We start from the raw sequence: 17,909 nt of genomic DNA, 5'->3' as shown, positions 1-17,909 counted from the left end.
ACGACAAGATGCTCCAGGCTCATTTTGTACTCTCTCTGCCATAGTCCTGGACTCAGCCACTTCTCTAAGGTGCCCCAGCTTCCTTTAGTAGCCTATGGTATATAGTAAGTGATATCTAAGAACTAGGTTTGCTCATCGCAACAGTGGTAGCTTTACTTCTAGGACATTTCAGTAGGAAGAACTACTAAATATGCATATATTTAAATCTTCCTATCTCTAGCTATAATTTTATTTCTATTTCTCTATTTTAAAAATATGCATTTGTACTGCTATATTCAATTTTCATTTATTATAACAGAGTTCGCTCTTGTCTTCTCCCTTTTCATATTTCTAACTCCTTTCTCCACAGGCAGAAATATGGCTTTCATTATTCTCAATATATTTACTCATATGCTCAATCCTAAAATTCATAAATAGTAAGTTTAGAATTGCTAACTCATACCACTGTGAACTGGGCTCCTTTTAAATCCTAACCCCACAGTGGTCTTTAATTCAAAGAATCACAAAAAATTTATATATGCAGCACAATCTTTTTCTCACTGTTCTAAATGTGTAGAAAATCTGTCCATTCACGCTTCTCTTTTATTGCTAATAATCGTCTCTGAAAAGGTGCCATTTGGTTTAGGAAAAGGGTATATATATTTGTTATCTGTGTTCAAGTATGTCTTTCATTTTGTTAGACAATGACCGATGCTATATGAGTATCATTAAAAACATTAGTGACACTTTTTTGGTCACATATACGAAATGACTAAATAGTATTCAAAGCTCATAATTCATCAGATACAAGCATAGTGCATACTCCTGGGCAATTACTGTATATCCTCAATGTCAGCACAGCTTATGTGTCTCTCTATGGTTGCACATAATTTTTTGAAGACCTAATTTAGATTAAAGCTTTATTATGTTGGAAGGCAGTAGGAGAAGGCAGCCTTAGTATTATTTAAACCTGATAGCTATGAATTTCAATATTAATCTCTAGGCAGGCGCTCTTTCCTTACCTACAAATAAAAGCTAACAATTCACTAATGTACAAAACATGACAATGGTCACAGCCTAGGGCTCCATCTATTAAGATATAATAAGGCCCTGACATACTCTCTGCACAAAACTTCACACAACCTGTGACCCTTGATTGGGAAACTACTTCTGTGATGTCTTATTTGCCCCTCACTATGATTGGGCTAAACAATTCATGAAATAAGTGTCTATTTCCCCCAAGCATACATTCTTCCCTCAAATCCACATCAGACTAGCTTTTCTCTCACTCAGCAAGTTGTTTATTTCTAGTTGCTGTGGAATTTAAATCAAAACAGCCCACAGAATTGTTTCTGTCTCATATGGGGCCATATCACAGAGTAGAAGCAGCTTTATTGAGAGGACAAGACATATATTCGGCCAAGTAACATTTAAATCATTTTTAGGCGAATGTTTCAGCTGAGTTTAAGTAGACAAAGATTTTTTTTATGACTGATGGGTGGGACTTAGGCTGAAGATTGGGTAGGACTTGGAGAGTGAGGAGGGGCCAAGAGGGCGCTCTAGGTAGAGGGGCTATTGTGGGTAAGGGCAGAGGAGAAGATCCAGCTGAACTTCTGACTTTGTATTTCCCTCAGGCAGCACAAATTCAGTATGTCCCAAACTGAATGTATTCTCCTCACCGCCCAAGTCTGTTTCTCCTCCACTCTCCCATGTCTGTGAATCCAACATTGACCCTGAGGTCTATGTCAGGAAACATCATCCTAGCCAAAATGATTTCATTTCTGTTACCTCCCACCTCCCATATTCTATCATCCAGACAACTAAGTCAATTATATAGTCTGAAGGAATCTTCACACTTTCTTTCTTGGCATGGCTCTACAAATACATCCATGTTTTCTCTCTAGCCTCATCTCTCACCATTACTCTTTCTGCCTTGTCTATACAGAACTAGAGCTACGACTTGTTTCATACATTCTCTCCATTTCAAACCTTTGCAGCTGATTCTCTTTGACTTTCAGGACTCAGCTCATGCATTTTATCAGCTGTGAGAAGCATGTCCTTCCTCTTCATTACCACATTTTGATTCATTACATTCCTCAGTACATTCTATGGCAGTCGTCTGATTACTTCTTGGGCTTCCCAACCATCCCATGAACATTTGCAAGTCTTACTTGTCTTAGCATCCCCTGGGAAACTGGCATAAGACAGGTATTGACTAAAGACTTATCGAAAAAATGAATGAACTTATGGATGTTGGGGAAGAATAAATAGTTCAAGCTGTTTGGAGTCCAGGAATTGTGCTAGGCAAGTTATGGATGGGATATACATGTGAAAGGATTGTGTAGAGTCGTAGGATTTTATGTTGCAGATCTTAAGGTGTCACTGAAGTTTTTACAGAGGAAAACTGACTTAATAAAAGCAGTGCACTTGGAAGATGAATCATGGTAACAGCAATGCCTGGAGGAAAGGATACTAGTGTTAGGAGACTGGCCAGGAGGCCAGGTCAATAATTTAAGTGCAAGAAAACAAAGGCCTCCGATGTGGTGGTAGCAGGAATAAAAGTTTGAGTATGTCTATAAAGTAAACAAAGTTTTTTTTAGTGTTTATTAAGATTTGAAAAGGAAAAAGATAAACTGGAAATTTTTTTATTTGCATATGTTAGTCAAGTCTTTTGTAAAACTCGAAGACAGTCATACAAATTAGAAAAACAACTTATACAAATAGACTAAACAGATGAGAAAAGAACTCACAGAAAAGGAATAAACATAGGAAAAAAATTCAACCTCATTAGTAATCCAAATAATAAAAATCCTGATAGTTCTTTGGCCATAATCCTAAAACATGGCAAGTAACAAAGCAGACTGGAGGTTAAACTCATCTTAGTTGCTCAGTGACACTTTGCACTGGTAGCCCTTGCCTCTAGGAATTCAGACAATGGATGACAGTGGCACAGTTTGAAAGACAGCCAATCAACAATCACACTCCTGTAACCATGCTTCCACAGCTGAAAGCCATCTAACCCTCTCATCTCTGACAGCCTTCCAGTTCCTCAACTCCACACTTCTCAAAGTTGTATCTATAAGGTCAGCTCTGAGACACTGTGACTTATAAGTACATCTCACCCATGCACAAACAAGCAATAAAGCCAGCTTCTTTTGATTTTAAATAAATGTTTTCTTCTTTCAATGGATGAGCAATTCTCTCTAATGCACTTCAGGTGAGAGGGTAAATTGTCAGCTTTTCTGTAAAGAGATTTACTAATTCATTAAGAGATTTTGAAAGTTTGAATTCTTTCACGCAATAGTTTGATTCTAGGAAAATATTTTAAGAAGACAATCAGAAATGAAGTATTAATTATAGGGATATTCATTGCTAGGTTATTTTGATTAGTGAAAAATTTTAAATGGCTTCAATGACCAACAATAGGAAAATGGTTGAATAAATTACAGAATATTACTTGAATGAGGTATTATATAGATACTAAACAATGTCTTCAGACTTTTTAGTAACATTGGAGCATGCTCATGTAACAAATAATTGGAGAGGATTTCAAGATGTTTGTGCAATGTGATTATAGATGTGGACATGTGTGACTGTTAAGTACCCCAAGGTTTCCATGGTTACCACTCATTGGTGGAATTACACATTAATTTTTATTTTAATAATCCTACATATTGTCCAAATCTTTTCACAAGTATTTACTTAATATCATAAAAATACTTACTTAAAAAGATTACAGAAGATTCTTATTTTAAAAGTTTCTGATTTCTGGTTCCTCAAGTAAGGAGCTTAGAATTTGCCCCTCCATTCTAACAAGTAAAAAGCTGAACAGGTTGAAAAATTAACAACTCTTCTTGGATCCATAAGAGAGGAGAAGACACAGAGGAAATCACTGTCTCCAAGATTGCAGAAACAGACAAGGGAATACAGGGAGTCAAAACTTACCAGAGCAGAGAGTCATGATTGGAAATACCACTGGAACCAGTGCCCAGGTAGGAAAAACAGAACCGTAATTGATGAATTGCTGGAGGCTCAGTGCAGACAACTCTGAGAGTTAAAAACTCCAAGGGAATTCAGTCATGGAGGGTACCCACAATACTGTGACATTTACCCCCAGGAATCTGACCAGATTCCCACAGTATACATTGGAGAGAAATCCGCTTAGTCTTCCTTCAGGGGGAGAGGGAAAGGAGCCATTTTAAAATACACCAGAACAATGAGAGAAAAAACTCGACTCTTCTTATTAAGGCCTGTCCTCAGGGGAAACTAGTTAAAGTGATCCTACACTTAATCTAACTGGCCTGGGGAAGGGAAATAGCCAACTCCAGCTGGCTCTAATCTTCCATGAGAGAGAAGTGAAATACCCAATTCCAGCCCGGTCTAGCCTTCCTATTCCACCTAAGGAAGGAGGGAAAAAAAGAAAACTTAAGAAACATTTGTGAGGTTCACAGTCCAGAGGCATAAGCTCGCTAAAATACTGAAACTTAAACATAGGACTACAGAATGCTTCCCCTCCCCCGACACCTCACCACCTCCTTATTAAAGGCCTATTTACAGCAGTTCCTTTTACTTTTACATCATGTCCAGATATAAAGAAAAATTACAGAGCATACCAAAAGGCAAAAAACACAATTCAAGAGACACAGCAAGCATCAAGACCAGCCATGGCAGGGATGTTAAAATTATCAGACTAAGAATTAAATAAAAACTATAATTAATATGCTAAGGGCTCTAATGAATAGATACCAGGAAAGAATAGATGGGCAGTGTAAGCAGAGAGATGGAAATCCTAAGAACCAAAAAGAAATGCTAGAGATCAAAAACACTGTGACAGAAATGAAGAATGCCTTTGATGGGTTTATTAGTAGACTAAACACAGCTGAGGAAAGAATCTCTGAGCTACAAGATCTATCAATAGAATCCTTGAAAACCAAAAAGGAAAGAGAACAAAGACTGAAAAAAAAAAAAAAAAAAACCCCAGAAAATCCAAGGTGTAACATATATGCAGTAGAATACTAGAAGAGAAAAAGGGACAGATAAAAATATTTGAGCCAATAATGACTGAGAAGTTCACCAAATTAATGTCAGACACCAAACCACAAATCCAGGAGTCTCAGAGACTACCAAGACAGATAAATGTCAAAAAACCCCCAATACTTATCATTTTCAAATTATAGGAAATCAAAGGTAAAGAAAAAAATCCTGAAAGAAATCAGAGAGAGGAAAAAATCCTTACCTATAGAGGAACAAAGATAAAGTTTACATCCAACTTCTCCTCATAAATGATGCAATCAAGGAGAGTGAGTTAAAATATTTAAAACATTGAGAGAAAAAACTCACCAGCCTCGAATTCTGTACCCTCTGAAATTACCCTTCAAAAGTAAAGAAGAAATAAAGGACTTTCTTAGATAAACAAAAACTTGAGTGAATTTGTTTCTCGTAGATCTACCTTACAAGAAATGTTAAAAGAATTTTTAAAAAGATATAAATCAGAAACTCAGTTCTACAGAAAAAAAGGAAGAGCATTGAGAAAGAATAAGTGAAGGCAAAATAAAAACTTTTATTTTTCTTATTTTAATTGATCTAACAGATAACAGTTTGTTCAAAATAATCATAGCAAAATGTATTCAATTATGTATGTTTATTTGTATATCAAATATCATATATATGCTTATGTATGCTTACATATAAGTGAAATGAATGACAGCAATAATAAAAGAAATGGGACAAAAAATTTAGGCTTATTTTGTTATTATAAGGTACTCACACTGCCAGGAAATGATAGTGGTATTTGAAAGTAGACTTAGATTAGTTATAAATGTATATTGCAAATTCTGGGGCAACAACTAAAAAATGTTAAAAATAGAAGTATAAGTAATATGGCAAGAAATGAGAGAAAGGAGAATCATACAAAATGCAGAATTAAGACCACAAGAGGCAGAAAAAGAGTGGAAGACAAAAATAGGAATAAAGAACAAGTGCAACAAATAGAACATGGTAGTGAATATGGTAGATATTAATTCAATTACTATATCAATAATCACTTGCGATGTCAATGATATAAATGCACCAATTTAAAAACAGTGGATCAAAAACACAACTCAACTATATGTTGTCTATAAGAAACCCACTTTAAATATGAAGACACATATAAATAAAAAAATCAATGGATGGAGAAAAATATACCATGCTAACATTGATCAAAAGAAAGTAAGAGTAGCTACATTAATTTTAGACATAGTACACTTCATAGCAAGAAAAGTTATTAAGGATAAAGAAGGGCATTGAATAATGATAAGGGTCAAGTCTCCAAGAAGACATAACAATTCTTAACATGTATATGCCTAACAATATTGTCAAAACAGATGAGGCAAAAACTGAGAGAACTGTAAGGAGAATAGATAAATCCACTATCATAGTTGGAGACCTCAGCACCCCTCTCAGAAACAGACAGATCCAGCAAGGCAGAATATCAGTAAAAACATAGCTGAATTCAATATCACCATTAATCAACTGGATATAATTAACATCTATAGACTAATACATCTATCAACATCAGAAAATGGCATTTTTCTTAAGGTTTCATGGAACATTTATCAAAACATACCACATTCTGGGCCATAAAACTCACCTTAACAAATTTAAAATAATAGAAATCATACAATGTCTGTTCTCAGACCACAATGGAATTAAACTAGAAATCAATAACTGAAAAATAACTGAAAAAATCCCAAACCACATGGAGATTGAACAACACATTTCTAAATAACATATGGGTTAAAAAATAAATTGCAAGAGAAGTTTTAAAAATAGTTTGATTAAATGAAAATAAAAACACAAGCTATTGAAATTTATGGGATGCAGCAAAAGCAGTGCTTCCTTCCTTTTCTTCCTCTAAAGAAAAATTTATAGCATTGAATATGTATTTAAGAAAAGAATACCTAAAATCAATAATCTAAATTTACACCTTAGGAAATTAGAAAGAGAAGAACAAATTAAATCCAAAGTAAGCAGAAAAAAGACATAATAAGAATTAAAGCAGAAATCAATGAAATTGAACATTGAAAATCAATAGAGAAAATAAAATGAATACTGATTTTTTGAAAGATTAATAAAATTGATAAACCTCTAGCCAGGCTAGCTAAGAAAAAAAGAGAGAGGATATAAATTACTAATATCAAATAAAGAGAGGGGTCATCACTACAGATTCCATGGAAACTAAAAGGTTAGTAAAGGAATACTATGTATAACACTATGTGTACAAAATTGATAACCTAGATGAAAGGAACTAAATCTTTGAGCAGCCAATCTGCCAAAAATCACATAAGAAGCAATATATGATCTGAATAGGCCTATATCTATTAAAGGAATTGAGTTATTAATTAACAACCTTCCAAAACAGAAAGCACAAGGACCAGATGGACTTATTAATGAATTCTACCAAACTTTTAAGGAAGACATTATACCAATTTTCAACAATCTCTTTCAGAGGACAGAAGCAGAGGGAATATTTCCTAACTCATTCTATTAGGCCAGCATTACCCTAATGCCAAAACCAGACAAAGACGTTACAATGAAGGAAAACTACAGACCAATATCTCTCACGAACATAATGCAAAAATCCTCAACAAAATATTTGCAAATTTAATCCAAAAGAGTATAAAGAGAATAATACACCATGACCAAGTGGGAGTTATTCCAGGTATGCAAGGCTGGTTCAACATTCAAACATCAATTAATGCAATCCATCACATCAACAAACTACAAAGGAAAATTACATGATCTTATCAATAGATGCAATAAAAGAATGTGATAAAAATCCAGCACCCATTCATGATAAAAATTTTCAGTAAGCTAGGATAAGAGGGAACTTCCTCAACTTGATAATGAGAATATCTACAAAATACTAGAGCTTTTAACATATTTTGTGGTGAGAAACTTGAAGTTTTCCCACTAAGATAAGGTACAAAGCAAAGATGTCCCCTTGCCTTGTACTGGTACTTACCACTTCTTTTTAATATTGTACTGCAAGTCCTTGCTAATGCAACAAGGTAAGAAAAAGAAATAAAAGGTATATAGGTTTTGGGAAGGAAGATATAAAACTGTCTCTTTGCAGATGACATGATTGTCTATGTAGAAAATTTGAAAGAATAGACAAAAACACTTCAGGAACTGATAAGTGATTATAGCAAGGTTGCAGGATCCAAGGTTAATGTGCAAAAGTCAGTTGCTTTCATATATATATATATATATATATCATTAATGAATAAATGGAGTTTAAAATAAAAAACACAATACTGTTTACATTAGTACCCCCAAAATGGAATACTTTGGTAAAAATCTAACAAAATATGTACATGATCTATATGAGGAAAGCTACAGAATTCCAATGAACAAAATCAAAGAAGAATTAAATAAATGGAGCGATACCCCATGTTCATGGTCAGGAAGCCTGAATATTGTCTAGATGTCAGTTCTTCCCAAATTTCATCTATAGATTCAATGCAATCCCAATCAAAATCCTAGCAGGCTACTTTATGAATACCAAAATTTGATTCTAAAGTTTATATGCAGAATGCGAATGACTCAGAATGGCTAACACAATATTGAAGGAGAAAAACAAAGTTGGAGGACTGATACTACCTGATTTCAAGACTTACTATAAAGTTACAGTAATTAAGACAGTGTGGTATTGGTGAAGGAATAGACAAATAGATCAATGAAACATAATAGAGCCCAGAAATAGACTCCCATAAATAATACAGTCAATTCATCTTTGATAAAGGAGCAAAGGCAACGCAATCGAACAAATATAGTCTCTTCAACAAATGGTGCTGCAACAACTAGACGTCTACATGCAAAAAATAAATCTAGACACAGACCTTCCACCCTTGACAAAATTAACTTAAAATGGATCACAGACTTAAATGTAAAACACAAAACTATAAAACTCTTAGAAGCTAATATAGGAGAAAACTTGGATGACCTTGGGGATGGTGATGCAGTTTTAGACACAACACCAAATATATGATCTATTTAAAAAATTGGTAAGTTTAATTTCATTAAAATTTAACACTTCTCTGAAAGACAATATCAAGAGAATTAGAAGTCAAGTCACATACTGGGAGAAAATATTTGCAAAAGACCCACCTGATAAAGATTATTATCCAAAATATACCAAGAACTCCTAAAATCCAGCAATATGAAAACAACCTGATTAAAAGTGAGCCAAAGACCTTAACAGACACCACTCCAGAGAAAATACAGATGGCAAATATGTCATCAGGTGAATGCAAAATAATACAGTAGTGACATACCATACACATCTATTGGAATGGCCAAAATCCAAAACACTGGCAACACTAAATGCTTGAGAGATTTTGGAGCAATAGGAACTCTCATTGCTGGTGGGAATGCAAAATGGTACTGGTAAATTGGAAGACAGTTTTATGGTTTCTTATAAAACTAAACATAATCTTACCATATGATCCAGCAATTGTACTTTTTAGTATGTACCCAAATGAGTTGAAAACTTATGTCCACACAGAAAACTGTACACAGATGTTAATAGCCACTTTATTCGTTATTGCCAAAACTTGGGAGCAAACAAGATGTCCTCTAGTAGGTGAATGGATAAACAGTGGTACATACAGACAATGGAATATTATTCAGTGCTAAAAAGAAATGAGCTATCAAGCCATGAAAGATGGGGAGGACACTTAATTGCATATTAATAAGTGAAAGAAGCCAATCTGAAAGAGCTACATACTGTATGATCTCAACTATATGACAGTCTGGAAAAGGCAAACTTATGGGACAATAAAAAATCAGTGGTTGCCAGAGGTGGGGCATGGGGGATAGAGAGAGGAATGGCAGAGCACAGAGGATTTTTAGGACAGTAAAAATAATCTGTATGACATTATATTGATGAATATGTCATCATATATCACACATTTGTCCAAACCCTTGGAACCCTAATATAAACTATGGACTTTGATGATTATGATGTGTCACAGTAGGACCATCCTAGGTAAACATGTAACATTGTGGTGACTGATGTTGATAATGGGGGAGGCTATGAATGTATGGGGCAGTGGATATGTGAAAATCTCTGTACCTTCCTCTCAATTTTGTTATAAAACTAAAACTGTTCTAAAACAGTCTTAAAGATAAATGATTATAGATGGAATAATTGAGTGTAAAATGTCAAGTAGAAAGATAATTCCCAGATGATTAAACCACGATGTTTGTAATGAGTAGTACAGCATGAAGGGGAGCTGGCTTTGGGCAGAGGATGATTGGCAAATATCCTCCATTCTCTTCACCTATGTTTTAGATGTATGATATATAAGCCTGGGCTGTTATTTTCTGATTGATATTTTTCTTCTAGAATTTCACAATGGGTCATACAGTAGTCCTTCAGGCAACCATGGCTGACAGCAAAGTGGAGGGAGAAGAAACACTAACAAGTTTTCAAATATCGCTCCAACTTTTTTTCTCTAGACTGGACTTCAATAAATGTTTAAGCAGCTCAGTGAAATTTCAGAGAAAGGTTCCTAAACCACACATGATTTGTGTCTTTGTTTCTCTCACCCCTATTCTTGCCTTTGTGATTAAAACTTTAGAATGTAAATTCTTACATAACTCTTCTGTCCCTTTTCCCATCCTGCTGTTCTTTCTGCAGTCCTTTATTTAAACTTTTCCTTTAGGACTCAATACTGATGATAGAATTTGGATCCCCATCTGTTCTTGTTCCTTGCAATCTTTGCTTCTTTAGGCTTAAGATAGCTCTAACAGGAGCTCTCACCTGCACCGACTTCTGATAACCCTAAAGGAGGGAGGTGCTAGCTTTCTTCTTTTCCAGAAGAGGCAGTTGGTTTCTTCTATCATGAAATAGAATTGTGGCCAAGTTTTCTTCTAAAGTACCTCAAAATATAACTTACCACCAGAATAATGAGCTTTGAGTTTAAAGACTGCCTAGTCGATTGGAAAAACAGAATTCTGCTCTTTAACATTACTTTGTCCCTACTCCTTATACAATAATAATCCATGCATTATTATACAAAAATATGATCTTATCTTGCCTGACTTCACCTCTAAGTTAATTAATTAACTGGCTTCTCTGCTTGACTCCTCCAAATGAGAAAAGCCATACTCATACAGTTTCCCTCTGGGAGTTACATGTTTCTTCCCTAAGAGCAAAGGTGGCTGTTACAGATTATTTCAAGCAAAACTCATGATCTCTAACCTCAGTCATGCCCTGATGTTTCCAGGTGACCCCTTGAAGGTATCTTATCTACTGTGCTTTCAGAGATATGGTAACTTCTGAAGGCAGATTTCCTGGTTTCAAATCCTGACTCTCTTAACTTATAAGATGGACAACTTTGGAAAGATGATTACAACTTCATCATCTCTATGACTATGTTTTCTCGTCTATTAAAGTAGAATAATAATTCACCCTAGTATTGAATGATTTATTTTGAGTAAAGTACCTAAAACAGAGCTGTGTATAAAATAAACATGCTATGCTGATATCAGTGCTATCTCATTATTAATTTTGAATATTTCTTCTTCTCTGGCCCCTTCCCATTCACATTTGAACACAGTATGTTTCTTCCATCTTAGAAAAAACAAACAAAATCTTCCTTTATCCCACATCTGTCTCCAGTGACAATTCTCTTATCTCCCTTTTATAGCCCAACATCTCACGTCTGTATTTACAGTCTTTAATCACTTACACCCTGCCGTTAAGATCGCTTACACACACACATTTAAAACATTTCAATCTAGTTTTTAAGTCCACCAAACTCCTGCATAAACTTTATCTAAGATCAGCAAAAGCTCCTTGTTGGCTAAAAGAATTTTTGCCTTACTGATCTCTCTGCATCATCTGACACTGTTGAAACATTATCCGCTGTCTTGCTGACTTGGTTTTCTCACATGTCACAGGCTGTAGTCTATCCTTCTTCATGGGCCCATTATCCTCTGCCTTTCCTTTAAATATTCATGTTCCTTCCTAGGCCTTTTTTTCTTATAGTCATTTGTTGTTCCATTCATTCACATGGCTTCAAAAACCATCTATAGATGACTCCCAAATCTATATATCTTAACTCTATCCTATAATCTCTTTCTGAAGCTTATGATTCATATATCCACATGTCTATTGGGCAACCTTACTTTCATGGCCCTCAAGTTCAAAAGTTTAGACTTGATTGAACTCAGTATTGTCACTTGTCAGTATCTTTCATTGTGTTCCTACATCTCAGTGAATGTCATATCCCTCCTCCCATGTGGAGCCAGAACCCTGGATAGAATCTGTGACTCATTCTTCTGCCTTCCTACCCCCCAAATTTTAATCAGTGATGAAAACTTTCAATTCCTCCTGAGAGAAGCATCATTTAAATCTGTTCATCTTTCTTGATCTCAACTGCTAGTATTTTAGTCAATGCCACCATCATTTCTTAACTGAGCAGTGGCTTTTGATTGGTATTCTCTCCCCCAGCTTTGTTCTCCACCCCACCTCCCCAATCCACTCTCCATTCTGCCATCAGGGCACTTCTTTTTAAGTTCAAACTCACTCCTGCCAATCTTCCTCCCCTATATAATACCCTTCAGTGGCTTCTCATTGATTTAAGCAAAAGCCCAATCTCATTTTCATTCTCACAGTCGTGGATGATCTCGTCCCTGGAGACAGTAATGCTCTAGTCTCATTTCTCAATGTTTTCTTCTTCCACTTATCGTCTAAGCTTATGGAACACTTTTTAGTCCTCAGACATAACTTACCTCCAAACCTACTCCTACATCATTGCCTCATTCTAGAATTCTCTTCCCACTACCCACCTCCTTTATCTGGCTGTATTAGTTTGTTATGGCTGTCATAACAAAATATCACAGACTGGGTGACTTAAAGAACAGAAATGTATTTTCTCACAGTTCTGGGGGCTAGAAGTCCAAGAGGTAGGTGCTGGCAGGTTTGGTTTCTTCTGAGGCCTCTCTTCTTGCCTTGCAGATGGCCACTCTCTTGCTGAATCATCACGTGGTCATCCCTCTGTGCTTGCACACCCTTGGTTTCTCTCAGTGTGTCCAAGTTTCCTGTTCCTATAAGGACACCAGTCAGATTGTATTAGGGCCCTCCCTAACAGCTTTGTTTTAACTTAATTGCCTCTTTAAAGGCCCTATCCCCAAATACAGTCACATTCTGAAGTACAGGAGGTTAGGTATTCAACATATGAATTTGAGGGGACACATTTCAGCCTATTACAGTGGCTAATGCCTGTGTGGACTTCAGATTTCTCCTTTGATTTCAAATTTTTGCAAAAGTGTTTGTTAATTTTCCAAGTCTGATTTTTAGGCTTGCTTCTGGGCATTCTCATACCACCGTCTACTTCTCCCACTATATTTTAAACAATATGAGTGTAAAACCTATACGTTTTTGGTCACTACAGTGTTCCCCAGAACCTAGTACAGTGTATGGCATATAAAAATCATTGCATTAATGTAAGAATAAGTGTATATATGTATAAAACCCCCCTTGCTTTCTTCCCTTGCCTCTATTTTCAGTCTTATCATTTGTCAGAGCCCTATTGTCAATTAATTGCAAGAGGACCCTAACTTGCAGTTTTCCAAAGAGATTACATCCTCTACGAATTCTGTGCCTTTGCTTATTCTTTCCGCCTGAATTCCTTCTTAGCCTTTATAACCCTTGCTAATCCTTCAAGGTTGAACTCCTCTGGGAAGCTTTGGCATCTACAGTATGTACAGACACATATCCTTCTGGGTTCATAGCTCCTTGTCCTTATCATTGATCACTTCCACTAGAACATTTGCTCCTTCAGGAAAGTGATTTCTTTTTTTGCATATTTGTATTTCATAGTTTTATCAGAGTAGTTGGCAATTAGTGGGAACTCAATACACATTTGGACAAATGTGAGACAAAGCTGACTGTAGTGACACTTACAAGGTTTTGTTGAACCTGATGTGAAGAAAACATTTTGTTTACTCCTTTAGATGCAAAAGTTTTGAAGGGGGAGTAAATCTGGTGTGCCACAGGAAGAGCAAGGAGTCAGCGTGGTTGAAGTAGAAGGAGAGAAGGGAAGATTGGTAAGAAATGAGGTCTGAGAGGCAATGGAGGTCAGATCATTCACAGCCACTTAGGCAATTGTTAAGACATTGATTTCACCATGAATGAAAAAAGAATGGAGACAATTGATTTATACTTTGACAGTAGGTTGAGAATAAGCTATTAGGGGTGGGGAATAGGGTATGGGGGTGGGCAAGGACAGAAGACCAGTTAGGAAATCCGGATAATAATTCAGGTGAGAGATAATGTGGTGCCAGTTGGGGGACAATCATGATAGAGATGGCGAGAAGTGGTTGGAGTCTGGATATATTGTGACAGTAGACCTTACAGGATTATTGACCAGTAGGATATAAAGATGTGAGTGAATGAAATGAATGAATGAAATGACTCTGGATGGTGTGTATCTATTCATATATAAAGTACATCTTTCACTATCCATTAACTTAGATAGCCCAGAATTTAAAATGGATACTTTAAGAAACTTGATAAAACTGGAGTCAGAAATATATTTTAGGTCAGATGGTAGGATATTGAATAAGACAAAAATTAAAGTCTTTAGGAGAGATTAAAAGGAAAATATTTTTTGATATGCTGTGGAAGTGTGTACAAACAGGGCCTAATTACGACTGAAGGCAATAGTGGAGGAAAAGATGGTGGTAATTATTTAGAAAAAAATAATTTACATCCTCTACAATGCCAAATTTTTCACAGCATAAAGAAATAGTAATTTGAAATAAGAAATGAAAAATCACTATCTAAAAAAACTGAGGTAAAATTTACCCAAGTCACTAAGGAAATTGTATGTTATTTGCATGAAGTGTAAAAAAATATTGCCTGCAACTATTCCAAGAATACTTTTTACTTATGGAAAGAAATACTACAGAATTCAAGAATTTATTTTTCTAAAATAAATATGTACAAAACTAATCAGAGAAAAATCTCCCAAAGAAAAGTGATTAAGTAGTAAATATAAATAATTTGATGTATGGCAAAGTATACATTTAACCAAAATATATCTTAATATTTTATTTACAAAATAAAACAGTAATTCATTATTGGAAGAATTTATTATTTCATGCATGATTTCTGTTAAAATTTATTTTATTCTAGATACACTGTTCCTATGACAAATTTGTTTAGATAACATAATTTTATTTCTGTTCACTTCTACAATAGAGATTTTCATTTATTTTTAAAACTGTCTTTTACATCATGAGATGTGATTGAGATAAGAATAGTTTTAAGTAAGTCAGAAAGAGAAAAACAAATACAGTATGCTAACACATATATATGGAATCTAAAAAGAAAAAAAAATGATCGGAAGAACCTAGGGGCAAGACGGGAATAAAGATGCAGACCCACTAGAGAATGGACTTGAAGATACGGGGAGGGGGAAGGGTAAGCTGGGACAAAGTGAGACAGTGGCATGGACATATATACACTACCAAACGTAAAATAGATAGCTAGTGGGAAGCAGCCGCATAGCACAGGGAGATCAGCCCGGTGCTTTGTGACCACCTAGAGGGGTGGGATAGGGAGGGTGGGAGGGAGACGCAAGAGGGAGGAGATATGGGGACATATGTATATGTATAACTGATTCACTTTGTTATAAAGCAGAAACTAACACACCATTGTAAAGCAATTATACTCCAATAAAGATGTTAAAAAATAAAAATAAAAAAATAATAAAAAAAAGAATAGTTTTAAACATTGATTTCCTCTTTGGTCTATCTCTTTCATTTTCAGATGATGGCTTTTTTTTTCTATTCTGTAGCTTTATACCTTGCATTTTGGGTTCTGTATGATGTTTTACTTTTTTGACATTTTGTTCAATTAAATTTATAAATATGGTCAGAAGACAAAGAAGAAAAATAGTTCTTATTTTGAGTGGAAGTGTCAAATGTTAAGAATAATTGTGCTGTCAAAAGAAATAACAACATATTTCACAGCCTGAAAACCCTATAGAGAACTACATCTCTCTCATTTTTTTTAAGATTAAACAGAACCTTTCTCTTTCTTCTTTCTCTTTATATTTTAAACAATCATAGCAACACATATGTACTTAGCAGGTGATTATATAATTATATTACATAGATATTCACTACAAATACTGTTTTTCCCTATAGCACATTTAATATGGGCAGGCATATTCTTCTTCAAATGCACTTTAGCACAAGACTGTAATTTCATCCAAAGGTTATAGTGGTATAAAAAATGTTAGAGAACATTTAGTTTAGTTCTTCATTGTCATTAGAATGGCAAGATGGAATTACAGCTCTATTTGTACTGTTTTGGAGCATTCATCAATTTAAATTTTAATAAATATCAGTTTCAAACTAGTTTTATAAAAAAGAGTATTATTTCTTATTTACTAGCCAGTTTCTACAAACCCTCATTCTGCCTAACAGTTTCTGTCATTCTTACTCTTTCCATGATTCAGAGTTTAATGTATTGGCACAGAATTGAGCTGTAACTCACCAAGTGTGATTTCAAATGAAAATATTTTACTTTATTTTGAAAAAGAATAATAAAATAATCATAATACTTTTTGTAATTTTTCATAGCACTATTTTGTATAGATCACTAAAAACACTTATTCGATTCAGGTCAGTATACATTTCTCAAACAAAAACATGTATGCAAAATTTTAATTATTGCATAAGATATAGAAATGGAAAAGACACTTCCTATCCTTAATAAGCTTAGAGTATATATAGAGAGAGATTGATAATAGTGAAAGGAAGAAAATGACTGAAAGAGAGGCAAAAGTTTGACAAAGCTATGGGACCTATGAAGTACATGTGAACTAGATGCCCAGGAATGTACTCAGCGGAAGATTCATTTTGGCAGTTTTTTCAGGTTTAATACCTTGTTGGCATTGGAAAGATCAGATAAGGAGGTCTGAAAACTAAAGATCAACTTGGGTAATTGTAAGTAAGCAATGTAACTCATCACTTTTCTGAACAGAAATGAGTAAGTGAAAGTAAAGATAGAGACACAAGAAAGCATAAAGTGAAGAACCTATTCTGAGGTTCTCCTGATGCAAGACCTCAGCTTTCCAATATTAGAGGTTAGAAAGGAGGTTTGATATAAATGAAACTCTCTGGGGATTAACCAAAAGGAGATAATAGGGGCTTTTAGTAGGAGGAAGTATGCTTGTCCTGGAAGAAGCAGTTATAGAGGAAGGCGTTAATGTGCAAGGAACAATTTCAATATGGTGGGTACAGATCATGAAAAGGCAGGTCTGGATTTCTACTCAAATATAAGGTAGGCATATGGTTCTGGAGAATAAGCCTGAAATTTTAAGTTGGGATAAAACAATGGAGACTTTTAAATGTTAGGAAATACAATTTTTATTTAACTTAGTAGGTATCAGGGAATAATTGAAAGTTTTGTTGTTGTTTTTGAGGTGTGGTTTTTGGAAACTTACTCTGGTTGTAGCGCATAGGATTGATTGGAGAAGGGGATAAAATAGAAGTGAGAGACCCATAGACATAGAGAACAGACTTGTGATTGCCAAGGGGAAGGGGACGTGAGGGAGGGAAAGAATGGGATTTTGGGGTTAGTAGATGCAAACTAGTATATATAGAATGGATAAACAACAAGGCCCTACTGTATAGCACAGGGAACTATATTCAATATCCTGTGATATACCATAATGGAAAAGAATATGAAAAAGAATATCTATCTATATCTATATCTACCTGCCTGTCTATCATCTATGTATAACTGAATCACTTTGCTGTACAGCAGAAATTAACAGAACACTGTAAATCAACTATACGTCAATAAAATACATTTAAAAACAAAGAAGTGAGAGACCAACAATGAAACTCTTGTAATGATTCTG

The 17,909-nt window shown here is 35.0% G+C and overlaps 1 long non-coding RNA gene across 2 annotated transcripts in view; it reads right to left on the bottom strand.

The window, feature by feature from the left end:
- The window catches only part of LOC309660549, a 391,217-nt gene that overhangs the window by 16,057 nt on the left and 357,251 nt on the right, over window positions 1-17,909 (bottom strand). For both annotated transcript variants that reach the window (XR_014263452.1, XR_014263453.1), the window contains one exon: window positions 12,911-13,077. This is a non-coding gene — a long non-coding RNA (uncharacterized lncRNA). The remainder of the gene's footprint in view (window positions 1-12,910; window positions 13,078-17,909) is intronic.

This window comes from Balaenoptera physalus (genome assembly GCF_965194825.1).
Source record: "Balaenoptera physalus genome assembly, chromosome: 4".
In the NCBI taxonomy this organism is placed as follows: Eukaryota; Metazoa; Chordata; class Mammalia; order Artiodactyla; family Balaenopteridae; genus Balaenoptera; species Balaenoptera physalus.
Note: the sequence above shows the minus strand (reverse complement) of the source record. Positions and strands in the feature narration are given on the sequence as shown.